Source organism: Lycorma delicatula, chromosome 9 (genome assembly GCF_047948215.1).
Source record: "Lycorma delicatula isolate Av1 chromosome 9, ASM4794821v1, whole genome shotgun sequence".
Taxonomy (NCBI): domain Eukaryota; kingdom Metazoa; phylum Arthropoda; class Insecta; order Hemiptera; family Fulgoridae; genus Lycorma; species Lycorma delicatula.
Window position 1 is genome coordinate 43,871,419 of NC_134463.1, and position 17,071 is coordinate 43,888,489.

A 17,071-nucleotide genomic window follows, 5' to 3' on the forward strand; every position below is an offset into this window, starting at 1 on the left:
CAAGAGGACTTACGGTGCTCTCTAAAAGTAACTTTGAAAAATGCTTTTAACATAATGTGTTTATTAGGAGGGGCCTACTTTGAATAAACTAAACAGGTTAAGTATTTTTGTTTTTATGAGCCAAGGCCAGATACCTTTTGATCATATTTTGTGTACTCGTTTTATCACAGAATGGCAGAAGTGAATTATCATTTTATCAGTGAATGATACTGTTCATTTTTCTTGAACCAGCTGTTTCCATAACTAACCCATCGGATTGGTCTAGTGGTTAACGCGTCTTCCCAAATCAGCTGATTTGGAAAGTCGAGAGTTACAACGTTCAAGTCCTAGTAAAGCCAGTTATTTTTACACGGATTTGAATACTAGATCGTGGATACCGGTGTTCTTTGGTGGTTGGGTTCCAATTAACCACACATCTCAGGAATGGTCGAACTGAGAATGTACAAGACTACACTACATTTACACTCATACATATCATCCTCATTCATCCTCTGAAGAATTACCTAAACGGTAATTACCGGAGGCTAAACAGGAAAAGAGAGAGAGCTGTTTCCGTAACTACTATTTTCCTTTCCAGTAAAAAATAATCAAAGGTAATAATAAAAAAAAAAACATAAGTATACGTATTATAACCAAATATAATAATCAAAGATTTAATTTCACTCTGAGCTAACTCAACAGAAAATTACAAGGTTCTGTGGAAACTCTCAAGAAACAAGAATTATTGTTGACAAAATTAAACTAAATAACAAGGATAATCCTGGTAGTAAATTATTCTGATCTGTTTTATTGTTGTGTCATCTCTTCCTTATGAAGTGCTATCCAAAAGTTAGCCTACAAAAATAAATAATTATCTTAAAAATTACTGTCTCCTTTTTTTCAAGATTGATTTGATTCCACTTTTTTTCATGATTGGAAACAGTTTGGAAGACTATTGACTGTGTTAATTACTGAAAGAGATTAGTTATTTTCAATGATTCCAAAATACCATTACTTCAAGCTTCAATTTCATCTTTTTAAACAGGACTAAAATATGGATAAGGCCTGGTGAATAGGAAGGGTGTGGGATGATTTACATTAATTGATGCCAAAAATTTACATCTAAGAGATTTGTAAACGGGCACATTATCATGGTCGCAAGAACCAAGATTTGTTTAGCTAAGTTCAAACCATTTTCATTGGATGACCTCTTTGATCCACCTCACAGAACACCACAGTTTAATTAACTGTTCCACAGGTTGTTCTGTTGAAAGAAAAATCTCTATGGACTACACAATCATAATAAAAAAAGGCTATACTGATGTTAAATTTTGGTTAAGATCAAAAAGTTATTTCAGTGAAGTGTAGACTTTAACACTGCTGTTTTCATTTAATGCCAAGGAGTCTTGAAACAAATTTTAAGGCAATATACCATTCATTGGGTTTCCTCGAATTTGCGGATAATGCCATATAATAGGCCTACAATCTTGCAAATGTTGTAAGGTTGTTCTTCTTTGGTCTTACAAATTGGCCAGATTGACTGTGATCAATTTTGTTTGCAAATATGCTCAACAAATGGGTTCAAATCCTGCTCATGCATGGTGTGACATTTATGTTCATAAACTACAAAGTTTCAATTTCATATCCCCATACACAAATTTAATGCCTATGTCGTGAATTATTTATAAAAAAATACTACTTACCTGAACATTTGTAAGTTTCTGCAGCCATTTTGCTGAGTTTGAAGTAGATTTATTGCTGTTTAAAGTAATTTATTTTTACTTTAATGCAGTTCGAAAGGAATGCTATCATTAAAATTTAATTAAAATCATGAAAATACTGCAATAAACAGAAATAAAATATAATAACCTGATTTCCTTAACATCATCTTTAATTATAAATAAACATTAAATTAAACGTTTAAATTATGTTTCTTTAGTTATTGCGAAAGTGTTGCAGTTCTTTCAGGAGCAAACATTCCTGAAAAATTAAAAAATCTGAAGTTAAAAAAATTAATGCTATTTTAATTAAAAAAAAAAAAATATGATTCAGTTCTGTAATACAGAGTGAGTTTTTAGTCCTGTTACCCAGTCGTTAATGTCTGGTAATTGTTTTCTAAGAAAGGGAAATTTTGTTTTGTGACACGAAGTTGGTAGCGTTACTCAACCGGTATAGATACGGCAGTGTGAGTCGATTCTCCTTGAGCTGTGTAAACTTTTGTGCCGTTTCCGGTCGCGTTACGAACAGAATTTCTTTTACTATAGAACAACGATTTTCATTCTTGAACAATATTTTGCTACGAAATCGTACGCGAGTGTAAAAGAATAATTTCAAATTAAATTTGTTGGTGTTCCTCCGACAGAAAAAATGTCAATTTCTAGGCTAGCAAACCGATTTCGAGAGACAGGTAGTGTTTGCGACAGAAAACGTAGTGGTCTATCAACTCGCTTGACATGACGTTTTAGAGAATGTGAAAACAAGATCGCTCATTTCTCCACGGAAAAGTTTACGAAAACTTTCCACGCAAGTTGGTTTGTCATATTCAAGTGTTCAGAAATCTGCTAAAAAATTGAAGTTGTATCCGTATTGCCTACGATTAGTCGAAGAGCTTCAGCCTCCAAATTTAAACAACCGATTGCAATATTGCCGTTGGTTTAGGTCTCTCGTAAATGATAACGGAATCGAAATTTTAAACACAGTGTTCTTTATTGATGAAGCTTGGATCCATCTCGATGGTTATGTGAACTATCGAATTTGGGCGGTTGAAAATTCTAACGCTTTACAAGACAAATCTTTGCATCCTGAAAAAATTGGTGTCTGGTGTGCGATATATCTTCATCGTATAGTCGGACCCATATTTTTCGAACAGACAGTAAATGGTGAAGTATACAGGAATATTGTGCGCCAATTTGTGTCCCTTCTGGAACCTCAAGAACGGTATTGCTGGTTTCAGCAAGACGGTACTACATGCCATACGTCTCGAGAAACCATGGATTTTCTGAAAGAGTTCTTTGATGATCGAATAACAAGCAAGGGCTTATGGCCTCCAATGTCCCCAGATCTCCTGACTAGTAGTCATCTCCTGACTACTTTTTCTGGGGCTATATTAACAACGAGGCCTTCAAAAACAATCCTCACACTACTGATGAACTACTGAAGTCAGTATTACAGACTTAATCACAAATATTTCCAATCCAACTCTTAAAAAGGTTTCTGCTAATTGCTGAAAAGAGTCCGTGCGTGTATAACCGCAAGGGGTGGGCATTTTGAGCATATTCTTTAACAATTATGTAAGTAATAGCTTTTTATTAAATCTCTAATAAAAGTAACAAATACATTTTTTTATTCCACCTAAATTTCCCTTTTTTAAATTACATTTAAAATTGGGTAACAGACCTAAAAAAACACTCTGTAGATAAGTAGGAAATCAAAATGAAATGTGTTTTTTTCAATTTCTTGTAACTGAGGAAACTTAAATAAATCATCTTTTTAAAAGGAAAATAGTGATTAGTAAAATAAACTCTAAGTTTATCATTATTTTATGTATATTTTAATAAAAACAGAAGATTTAAAAATTATAGAATTTTCAAAACTTTCAGATATTTTTAAATTCTCGAATTTAAAATATTTTATGGGTTAATTGAACACTCTTTCGTAATTTATTAATATATTTAATATTATGTTTCACTTTTTGTCATATTCTAGTTGTCAGCTACGACGTGAGCTGTAGTAGAAAATAGTCTAAAAATCAGCTGATCATAAGAAGCATGGTACTGTACTTGATATAACCTTAATGCGGTGTCGATTATCTCTTATTTTCCAGATCAAAATATGTAGTTATGTTTTACAGCAGAAGATTTAAAAAGATATTATCACTTGTTCCCGGTCGTTCAAGGTTTGGCCTTTATCGGTTTTTACCCATTTTTTTTTTCATTGGCGCTGGTATTGAATATATGATGATCAACTGGCATCCTTTCGGACGCATTAATTTCTATAAAACTTACAAAAGGAATCAAGCTCGAACTTTAGCCGAAAAGGCGCTTTCAGCTGAAGCATAAAAAAAGATTAATTAGTTACCGTTGTTATATTTTTATTTTCCTTTATTAATATGGGCTACTCAGGAAAACAAATAAGGTTTGTGATTGCTTCCTTTTTAAGCACATTTGCCGGAGCTCAAGTGGTACATATGATATATGAACCGCTTGCAGATTTGGATGAATTTGTCAGAATTGAAAAAGAAAAGCTTATACGTGAACGGGAGTTAAAGTCAAGTAATTCAGAAGACCAAAAGTAATTTGACTTCTTTCACAAGTATAATATCGCCTTAGAAATATAAATTGTAATAAATAGCATTATTCTACTAACGGTAAGTTTATTTTGAATTAATATATAGTAATGTTAATGTCGATTTATACATTTTTACATATATGTGTGCAAGTAATAAACATTACCAAATGTACAGCCTAGCAGTTATAGCAAGGTACTTTCACAGGGGAGTAGATGTACGACTGTAAGTAGAGGAAAAAGCACCTTGCTAGAACGGCCTGTTATAACTTAATAGCCTTATTGTAACTTACAGCCTTACAGTACTTATATACCTTCACAAATATTCTTAACATACCTGTTTCAAGTTTGGAAAGTTACTTGAACTATTCTAGTTATCCAGTCAACAGTTCTTTATTTTACATTGCATAGTTTTGTCACTCGCTGTAAATTGATGAATGGTATGCAACTCATTACAAAACTTATTTCCTCTGAAGTATTTAGTATGGATTTGAGTACTAGATCACGGATACTAGTGTTCTTTGGTGGTTGGATTTCAATTAATCATCCATCTGTATGACTGTACAAGACTGCACTTCATCTACATTCATACATATCATCCTCTGAGGTAATACCTTACGGTAGTTCCATAGGCTAAACAGAAAAAGAAAGTATGTAGTTTTAAGATTTGAGTTTTGTGATCTATGATTAGAGAAAAGGTTGCATTGGCAGCAAGGTCTAGTGAATAGGGATTCGCTGGGATAATTGTCATATGATGTCAAAAATTTATATTCAATTTGTGGAACAGGTGAATTGTCCCAGAGAATGTCATAGCAGAATTATCAATTCACAATTGATCTGGTGAAAGAAACTTTGTGTAAAATGTCAATCAAAAACTGTAAATCAACATATTTCTTAAAACCTGCCGTGCTTTGATTGGTCATGATAATGGATCCTTCCTCTGCAAGAACTGCTGATTTGTTTTTGGGTCATAGCCATAAATCCATAATTCATCACTAGTAATGATGCCGAAGTATAGGTTAGTTACAGAAATCTCTTTCAGCTCCGTCCAAACTTGAACATGATGCTCTTTTTGTTAAATGCCGAGGAACCTTGGAGCAAATTATGTTGAGCTCCTGTGATAGAATCCACTGACAAACACCATTCTGCAGCCTTCAAAGTCATGGATTCTTCCCTGTTGGTCATACACTTTTGCTACATTTTTATGTATGGTTTTTTATTGACAAGTAACCAGCTCATCTGCATCAATTGATCACCATATTTAAAATGCTTGTTCCAATCATAAATTTGTAATTGATGTAAAACATACTCACCAAATGCTTCCCTAAGCATCTTGAGTTTTTGTAGCCATTTTGGTTAGTTTAAAGTTTCTTTGCTCTTTACTTTAATTGTTATTGTCCATCATTTTCACTTCACCATAAACTCTTAAAATGACACAAACGCATCATTACTGTCACAAAATCCAAACCACAGAACCACATCCCTTGGCTGACTGATTTAACAAGTGCATCACATAGCTACATACAACCATTTAAAAGAGCTTTTTAACTTTTTATTTGTGGTAGCTTCTTAACTATTGTTTAAACAACTATCTTTAGAAATATAATTTTTAGTACTAATTTACGATTGTTTGATGTGTTGTGCTTATTAAAACTTTTTTTAATTTAATGAAAGAAGAAACGGTTTTGTAGAGATCAGAAGCTACAATTAAAATGTTAGTAGGATTTACAACATTTCTGATCTTAGGAATTGCACAAAGGCCTATTATAATCAAGTTGCCTAATGAGTAAACTGAGGACCCCTCCTAGTTATTATACATAATTTTTCGTAATATAGTACATCTAAATAAATAAAATAGGAGGTAGGTGTTACAGATATCATAATTGAAAATAAATGGGACATCAAGTCTGTATCCAGTTTTATTTTTTCTCATGAATTTGTACTTATTTAGATCTAAGACTGGAAGAGACGTATGTTCCAAATATTTGCAGAGAATTAGTATTTAGAGGAAAAAAACACTTTCTTTATATTTACTTATTTTTTATCATCTTATAGTATGGTCCTTGTATACATAATTGTACTCTCTCTCTCGTAACATTGATATTTCTTTAATTCTTATTCAGGACTATCTGTGGTACTTGCATAAAACATTACTACACTTAACTGTACAAGCACTCCTGTGTCCCATACTGCACTGACAGGATAATTTTTTACGCTACCCAGAAACCTACGGCACACCCACATATTGCCATTATTTATTTTAAAAGAGTGTTTTACTGGCTATAATTGTGGTAATAACAGAAAAAAGAATACAATGTGTTATTGTAATGTAAAAATAGAGATAAATATTATACAGAAAAAAAATTGTAAAAATACGAGCCAAATATATGTACTAAATTCTGATAAATCAAAAAAAATTATAATTACTACTACTATAATTACAGATTTCAGTTTTCTTGTAAAATAGATAAATAGTAAAATTTTGTTATTCTTAAGTAATCCCTGAGTATAATCTGTATAAAACAATAATATTCTAATAATTTACTTTGTGTATTTTATAGAAATGATTAAAAGTACTGTAAAAATGTGTTTTGTTTACTAAATAAACCAAAAAAATAAAAATATTGGTATTTTAATCTTTCATTAAATGTATTTATTAGTTGCTATAATGACCATCATTAACACTACTAATCAGACAATCATTGACACATAAATAGTAATTAACATCTTCATTTAGTATGATTTTAAATGAAACCAACTCATTTATTTCTTCTTCAGCTGTACACATATGCTATAGAATACGTTCCCAGTAGAGGCCTGCTTTGTCACCATTAAGTTTCAAATCACCTGAATCCTCTGTTACATTAGTTAAAATGCTAGGATAGTTATGTGGGGGTTAAACATTGACACTAATTACTGGTTTCATCCGGTAATTAATGTTGAATAATCCAATTCAATCATTTATGGTACACTTTTTTTTTGTACCACTGTTGTTTCAACATTTGAAATACCTACAGTGACTTGAAGAAATAGTTGTGTGATTGAGGGACATTAGCTGACACTATTAGGTAGTTAATCCATTCTGTTGAAATTTGTTTCTACTTCCAATATTACATAGTTCTAATTTTCTTAATTACAATTGGATAATGTTTCTGTCTTCAATCAATTACCTTTACTTTTTATATTATTACTTATAGTTAAATCCTGTAATTTATTTCTTGTGCCTATCTTATCTACTTTCATAATTGATTCTTTTAGTTAAAAACCTTTTTTAAGTGCCTTCCGTAGATTTGAGGAAATTTCTGATTTTTTTTGTCATATCTGTAAAAAAACTTAAATGCTATGATGATATATTAATTATTTATAATTATGCCAGAAATTTACTTCACAAAAGTTTTATTCTAATGGGTATAAAGTAGTCCAAAAACCTGAAGTTCTAACTATGGTACAACACAATTCATCAAAGAATACAAAAACTTAAACTAAAATGCTGAGATAACCATTACAAAATAAAATTTCACCAAGCAAGTGCAGCTATTTAAGGAAAAGACTTATTAAAAATCTTAAATTCTCAATGTATAAATTCCGTTCATGAATGTTTTGAGATATGTAACAGTTAACACAACATTGGAATATGTAAAAAGCATTCAGTGGGAATGAGTTATTGCATTAAGATTGATACTGAAAACAGTGTGTTGTAGGATTATTGTAAGATAAATAAAGAGCAATAAATGTACCTTTTCTGAGATTTGTTCAAGGAGATTTATTGACTATTTAATTTTACTAAATTAAGAAGATCATTGTAACAAGTTGAGGATCAACCCGAAATAGTTCTGCCCAAATCCAAGCTTCATATTGTTGCAGTATAGAGGAAGTAGATAATTTATACATAATATATTATCTTTAATACTTATACTACTCATGTTACAAAAATTTGATCTATTTATAAACTTTTGATTATTATTAGCATATACAGTAAAACTTCGCAATATTGAATACAGCTTGTGAACAACAATAATCCGTCTGTTATTTAGAGGTGTCCGTTCTTCAGAAAAATGCAAATACATTATTGTGTCTGGTTATTGTACAGAAAAAAAAACACCTTGAATAGAACAACAGTATTGCATATTTATTTCATGTAAATTAAAATTTAAAAAGAATTAGTGCTAATTAAAACAATTTTGTAAAAATTCAAGTTTTTTTTATTGATTTTCTGAAAATAAAACACTGTTTTCTATGTTCATAGTTTAATAAAAAAAAAAATTACTGTACTACTGTAATTTTAGCAATAAAATAGAGAATAAAATTACTGTACTATATTAAAATTGAATATAAAACTATGTAAGCTATAAAAATATTAATCAAAGAATTTACAGTATGCAAAAATATTAATAAAAAGACATGTACAAAAAATAATGTAAAAAAAAAAAATCAAATACCGACATGTGCAATTTATTTATACATAGATGGTTTAAAGTAGCTGTCTATTTTATTTTAGTCAAGTTCATATTTTTCTTAATAAACAACTGCACTTCTGATATTAAGTAACTCCTTCTGGTAATCGATTTTGTAAGAAATATTACTATAATTTTCTAATATCTTCTATCGCTTCCTTACTCGTAATGGTAAATTCGGATTCATTGTTGTTCATTTTGGAAGTAATCAAATCTGAGGCGGCACCAAGATCGCAGGTATCAGTTGATATGTCCTCTGTGTTGAGCACGTCGTCATTATTTGGATACTCTGTAGTTTCAAAACGGTTCATTAAGTTCTTGAAATTCACTCTGTTCCACAAAATTTTCATTTGGCTCAGTAAGATTTTCCATGTCAGAATTGAAGTTAATTTGTTGTGGAGGTGTAATGCTGGGTTTTACGAAACAATTTCTCTGTCGTAGTAGTAATCTGCTTTATTGCCATATGAATTCTAAAACTGCATCCAGCACACTATTGCTTTTAAAAACCCTATCAGCATCTATAACTTCTTTCACTGCTGACAATAAATACCATAACACCTTTTTTCTGTACTGAATTTTAAAGTTCTGAATGATTCCCTGATCAAGAGTTTGACATACTGCAGTATATTAGGGGAAGAAGTATCAATTTTATATTTTATAAGCTAACATTAGGGTGGGATTTTGCATTGTCCAAGAATAGTGTGATTTTCCTGTTTTGCCTTCCCAATCTACAATCGTGCCTTAATAACCAGTCCATCATGATGTCCCTAGTCATCCAGAATTTTTTATTTGAACTCCATTCAATTTCTAATGAATTTGTGTTTTCATCCTTAAATGTCGTGAATTTGCAGGTTTGCCAATTATTAATGGTTTTTCAAATTCACCTGACATATTCACTGCCAACATAACAATCAGGATTTCTTTTGATTTCTTCCCCCCTATACATTTTCCTCTTCTTCTTTCTTTTTCTGTTTAGCCAATGGAACCACCATAAGTTATTAGCAGAGGGTGATGTGTATGAATAAAAGAAGTGTAATCTTGAACACTCTGAGGTCGACCAACCCTGAGACTGTTCAAGACTTGTACAGGTTGTGGTTAATTGAAATGCAACCACCAAAGAACTCCCGATATCCACAATATAGTACTCATATCCGTATAAAAGTACTAGTCCGTATCCTTTACTAGGATTTGAATCTTAGAATTGTTGACTTCAAAATCAGCTGATTTGCAATGATTAATTGACCGCTAGATCAACCTGGTGTGTTGCATTTTTCCTCTTTCAACACATTGTTTTACTGGTCAAAGCTCGGAAAAAAAAGAGTAGTCTCATCACAGTTAAAAATGTTTCTTTCATTTTAGCACACACATATTTCATTTAATTTTTCCTTCCTCTCAGACTCCAAATTTTCATCTGCAGTCCCAGATATTTCACCACAAATATTTTTAAATGAAACATTACGTCTAATTCGGAATTTATCTAACCTACCCACTGACACTTTAAACTCATTGTAACAGATTTCTTAAGCAATTTGTGTGGTTTTCGCATGTCATTAGCACGAGCCCTGCAAAACCACTCGAGTCAAATTGTCAACCACCAGGTCTGATATTTTAGGAAATACACGGCCACTTAACTGATTGTAATTTCAGTCCATGACTTTATGATATCAAGTTTACTTTTTAAAATATTGCTTATCTGATTTTTTTCCAATATCAAAACATTTTTGCCATTTCACGCACACTAGTTTTTCTTATTCATAGACATTTATAATTGCTACTTTTTCTTTTAATGTCAAGCATTTACATTTTTTAGACATTTCAAGTTGCAATAACGATGGATGTAACGACTTTTATAAAATTCACAAGATTAAAGGGTACAGTAGGCGTTTGTACTACAATAAAAAATATAGTACTATACTGTAACAAAAATATTACATGTATTCAGTGTACAGTACACACGTGCACAGCAACTGATGATGAATTGATTGAAATCATAACATCAAAGTTTAGGCGAGAATTGATGCAATTCACAACAGATAAAGAAATTAGTCATATTTATATAATAAAACAATAAAAATTACAAGTTTTATTCCTGCTGTCTGTTTGTTAGAACTGATTGAACAGATTTTATGGGTATATTCATTGTCCACATCCGTTATTGAGAAGTATTTTATCCATTAATACCACTAAAAAACTGCCGGGGAATTTAAAACTGTCCAGTATTAAAAGAAGTCGATTAAGGGAAGTATGACTGTACTTAGCACTACATTTTAGCCCGTTGTTGAGACAACTTACTTAGTCTCATTTGTAGCAGCTTATATTACAGACAGATCAGGTAAAACACTAATGTAAATGTACTACATCAATACGTGTTGGATTCATTCCAATTATTCTCAGGTTGGAGTAAGCCAGTATAGTTAAAATGTTGAAATTAGTGAAGTATAATCATGGTGCTTTTTGTAGACTGTGTTATTATTGTTGTTAGCAGTAGTAGTTGTGGTGGTGGTGGTGGTGTTAGTAGTATTTTAATTAGATGCTTCATCCTTTTTATTTTGTAAATAATTCTCTGTTGCAGGGGAAAGTAATATGGTATTAAAAATACTTGATGGATTAATAGTAAAATCACTATATATTTTCCCATCTAATAACAGCAGCATTATAAGAACATGTTCATCTAAAAACAATTTACTTGTAGATTATTTATATTAGTGTTTTAAGTTTACAAAGCTGCACTGTTGTGTGTGTAAAGAGTGGTTATTGTTACTTAAGTCTTCTAATCATGTAATAATGATGATTTAAAAGAATATTTATTTGTTAAATTCTGCTGTAAACAAGTCTTCATGTACAATTTATAATTGTAATGTTAAGGTTTTCTGCAGTGTTTGTTGTATATTTGTAATAATATATTGTAGAACATTTTGTGAATAAAATTGTTTTAATACTTGTTTTGATTTAATTATGTATAACATTTTTGTCATTGACCTAGCTGGTTAAGTTGTATGGATGTACAGTTTTTTTATTATAGTTAAATATTTTTATAGTATGTGATATATATACTGTATTTTATTTATATATCCAGATTTTGTAGGCATTTATGCTAGCAACGTTTACCCGTCTATCCAATACCAAAGAAAATTTCTGAATCATCATTATTATTTTTTTTTTAAATGACCATTTTCAAAAACTAATTTGTGATTCAAGGTTGTAAGTTGCTCATATATAGTATTATGCTCATAGTAGCATTATGTCTAAAAAAAAAGAACTGTGATTGAGTTTTTTTTCGGTTACAAATAAAGATGAGCTTTCTCTGTATCACGGAGTTTGTTAGAACTCTGACAGTAAGAGACACAAGAGTTTGCAGACAGCGAAGTCAACGATCTACATTAAAATTCCAAATACGACCTAACCTAAAAGTGAAATGAAAATGGGGTAAAAAAATAAGCATGAAAACATTATATTTCAGTTAACTTAGATTTGTATTAAGAAAACTTTCAAAAAATATCTCGAATTTTGTTAGACAATTTTTTATTTCCATTTGATGAACCGTGGGACTTGAATATGTAATTTTATTCATTTTTTTATTGTGACTACGAATCACACTGCTAGATAGCAGTACTTGATAGTATAGTACTATAGTAGTAGGTAGCATACAAAGTCTTGAAAATGTACTTGAAATAATAAAATATAAAAGAAAATATACTACAGCTTGTTTTAATAGTAAATGCTGTTATGTAAATGAAAGTACTGAAGATGAAACAATTTTTTTAATTCCCATCACTTTAAAAAAAATGTAACTATTAGTTTAAAAGAGATTATACTACATAGTTTTATTAAAAAAAGGAATAAATAAAACTAACAAAATTTGATTGGTAAAATTGAATTTAACAATAAAAATCAAGGATTACACTTACAAAATAAGTAATGGATCTTTGATTTGCGAAGGTTAGTTTTATTAAAAAAGGAAAAATTTGGTATGAAGTGAATGATATGACTATCAACAAAAAAAATTGGCCATGAAATTCAAAATATGTATATTTGTTTGTTCTAGAATGGCAATAAATGTTAATAATAGATCCATAAGATAACAATAAGTAATTCATAAAAAAAAAATAATAAGAGAATAATCTAACAAAACGCACTGATATCCAAAAAAATTATAATGAATTGTAAACCATACGGTAAGAGTCTTGCAGATATCATTTCTTCTGCTCAAAAAACAAAAATTTCTGTAATATAAATAAAACTGTTTTTAATAAAACAATACTGATATCAAAAAACATAAGACACTACATTTTTATTATCAAAATATGTTATTAATCTAGAATTTTGTTTAAAAAAAATACATGTTAAATATATGTAATAAGCAATAGATGCACAATAATAGATAATAATCAATGTTTAAGTGTTCCATGCAAAATAGTGAATAAATATAAGAATTGTATTATTTCTCTAAAAGTGATGTATTATTCATTGTTTAATAAATGAAATCGGCCCAGTAAGAGTTTTGTAACAAATGTTTCTATTTTTTTGCATGGAACGCTTACATTGTTTATTACCTATTGTCTATTACATAAGCTTACATTACATTAAACTTTATAAAATTAATTCCATAAGCATGCAAAGGTAAAATAATCTAATATGAATTAAATAATTCTAATTCTCTTAGAGGTTTTTAAAATGTATGAACAAGTCAGACCCTATTAGTAAATGCAAAGACACTACATTTATATTATCATAATATGTTACTAATTTAGAATTTTGTTTAAAAAAATATATATGTTAAATATATATAATAGATAATAAACAATGTTAAGCGTTCCATGCAAAAAATAGAAAAATTTGTTACAAAACTTACTGGGCTGATTTCATTTTTGAAACGAGTAATACATCACATTTACCCATTATAACACCCCATTAGTCACAAGGGACTAATGGGGCTGATACAGGGATCTTCAATTGGAACTAATGGCTAATGGACCAGATGGTTTGGGGAGGATCGAGGACATGCAGTCCGCATGGACTAAATTCTCCTCAAAGAAGGAGGCTCGACAGTTAGTCGACTCTTACCTGTCTGAGTGTAGTTTGATGGATGCTGAGCTGGCTTTAGAGTGTGAAAGCCTCCAGGGTTCCAACCGTGCCCTTGATACAGTTGTGTCAAGACTCTCAAGCAAGGTTCACCAGGTGGTGGAGGGAGTCAGGGGTTTCAAGCTGGTGAAGTTCCAGATTTCCCGGGTCACAAAAACAAGGAAGAATGGCGTCATACTGGAGGTTGTAAATGAGCAGCAGGCGAAAAGACTGCTGGAGGCGGACGTTCTTAAGAAGATCGGGCTGAAGACTCAGTTGCTGGTTGAGCTGAGGCCGCAAATATTGATCTACAATTTGCCGAGGGCAACGAGAGTAGAGGAGCCCGAAATTCTGAAGGCTATACACAACCAAAATCCTATGTTGGATATGGCTGTCGAGGACGTTTCTTCAAGGGCACCAGGATGGTTCGGCAGTTGGGGTGGAAAGAGGCCCCAAAGAGCCACTGGATAATTTAATTAAAACCTTGCCAAAGATCTGGCAGGTCTTTGTGGCCGGTGGTCGGCTGTGCCTTGGGTCGGCCTTTTGCAGGGCTGTCGACCATACAGAAGTACCTCGGTGCTCAAATGTCAAAGCTTTGGTCACACCTCGCTCCGTTGTAGAGCACAGTCGGAGATGTGTGGTCATTGCGCTCTTTCTGGGCACAGGGCAGCTAACTTCCCTAATAAGACCGCGCCTGCAAAGTGCGCTTTCTGTGCTTGGTGAAAGGCTTTGATGCCGGATACCGAATCGGGAACAAGCAATGCAGGTCACACGACATAGCCCGGGCGAAGATCGTGAATAATACGGCGTATGGCGACGGCTGAATTGGGGGAAGCTTTCGAGGACGGTCGTCACCATATCGAATTCTTGCGCCTGGGGCATTTAAACCTGCATCATTCTACCAATGAAGCCATGAGGATCCTTGAAGAATACGACCTCGAGATCCTCTTGGTCCAGGAGCCGTACATGGTCGGTGATAGAGTGGTCGGCTTCCACGGAGTTGATGTCATCAAATCTCATGGGGACGGCCACTCTCTGCGATTGTAGTCGGCTCGGTTTCGTTGGGTATCTTCTGGATGCCCCAGTTTTCTGATGAGCAATTCACCGTCGTATGAGTCACGGCCATTTCTGTGCCCAAGACGAAGTTTATGCTTCTCAAGGGTGCAGACAAATTATCGTACAGTTGTAACACCTATATTAACTATAAAGGGCTGTGTAATCAGCCGAGTTCATAAGTACCCAGGTGTTTTGTTTGATGAGAAGTTAGTTACTGTTTAGCAACCGCATTAGGCAAATAGCAGCGAACGCCGTCTCTGTGATGCACAAGCTTAGGAGAATTGCTCGGAAGGATTACCCGCTGTCGGGCCGTCATTTATACAAAGTGTCTTCGAAAGTATGACCTCTTATGCTGCGTCCGTTTGGGCATATAGGTTGGAAAGAAATTGAGCATTTATTCAAAATTTAAGGAGTGCTCAGCGCAGAGTCTTAATTATGCACTGGTATGTTTAAAACAACCTCCTATGAGGCTACCACCGTATTCGGAAAGGGTCTCCCAGTTGATTTAGTGGTGAAATTTCAGGCAGCCATGTGGAAGTTGCGAATAGATAGGGAGGCCGAGGAATTTGGAATGCAGTTTCGAGCCGGGTCAGTACCGTGGCGGAACGGTGATCGCAATGCACCGGTTCTAAATTTCAAACAGTTGCCCATCTCCCGCCTGCAGAGAAGGCTTTACAGCCTCGCGATGGAAGAATGGCACGCCACGACTAAGGGTAGGTCCTTGTATAGATTTATAGGACTTGGTGGGATGGTATGCCTCTAGTTCGTTTTTAAGGGCAACGGGAGCCCAAGTGCTCTTCAACCACGCGAATTTGAACCAATATTTGTTTTGGTTCCCCCTGGCAGCTGACGAGCTGCGCGTCTGCGGGGAGGTCCAGTCGAATGAACACATGATGTTCAACTGCCCAGCTCTTGGGAGGGCCAGAACACAGGCCACCCTGAAACTTAGTGGTAACGGGGAAAATTGGCCACTCATAAGCGGCGAGTTAATGTGGCGTGAGCCGTATTGTCGGATCGTGTGGGGAATTCCTTGATGCTGTTGCTTTGTTCAACCGGCATCAGTAGTTTAAGGCATATAAGACTTCTAACGCTTGCTGTAGGAAGCTATCCACAAGAAATGGCTGACAATCGGTGAAATATAGCTCCAAGCGCTATAACATGGGGTAGACAAGTACTTGCTGGCATTCATCGACCTATGCGTGGAAGAAAATTGCTGTCCTTGAAGGAATAAATTTTAGTTTATTGACAAGCCATATATTTTAGTACGTAGACGGGGTATGCCTATCCATTTTAGAAATATATGACAAGCGAGCGGGGGGACACGCAAGCAAGTGTGGTAGGACACCACGCTTATTCCGCTCACGCAGTGTTAGGTAAGCTCTAGGAGATAATTAGGATATTGGTCGCTAAACCGTTTTGTGGCACGGACATTTGGTCTTATGCTATAGGGCGACCGAATAAGGTGGTGGTGAGAGAAATGCCAAGCAAACCAATGTCTGTTCATGATTGTACCATTATTGGGCTACCTTATATCTTGGATTATAAGAATTCACAGATTAAGTTGGTTTATTTATCTATAAGAACTTTTGGAGCTAATACTTGATAAAGTGAAATTATGTTTCAGGTTACAAACTTCATTAAAACTTTTCTCTCCATTTTGTACTCCCATTCTGAGACTTTGTTGCATTTTTTATGGTATTATTATTCTGGTTGACTTCCAGAAAAAATCTTGGTCTTATATACCTAGTTATTTTTTATGAAGCTTGAAGCTTTCTTCCTAACCTTTGATGCACCAAAACACTAGGCAGCAGTACTTGTTGGTCCGCAAGAGATATTACATTTCCCTACAATCATTCGTATCTGAGAGGCTTTATTATATTCGCCAGCAGTGGATGCGTCATTATTAAAATAAGTGTCCAGTAATGAATTTATTTTTATTCCTTGTAAATATTTAAAGAGAAATAATTCGACAGTGTAGTTCTTTTTTAATTTTAATCTTTTTATTTTATTTTCAATCGTATTGATTTTGAGCACTATGTCGTAAGTTATATAAAGCAAAAACGAAATTTAATTATTATAATGCATTTAAATTTTTTTTGACAATATACATATATTCTGTATTTGTAAAACTGGGGTATGGTGTGTTCGAAAGAATTCTTTTGTTTCACTTGGGGGTAAAAAATTTCTCCTCATTATCAGTCGCAACTGGTTTGGATTAGTGACTCTTACAGCTGATG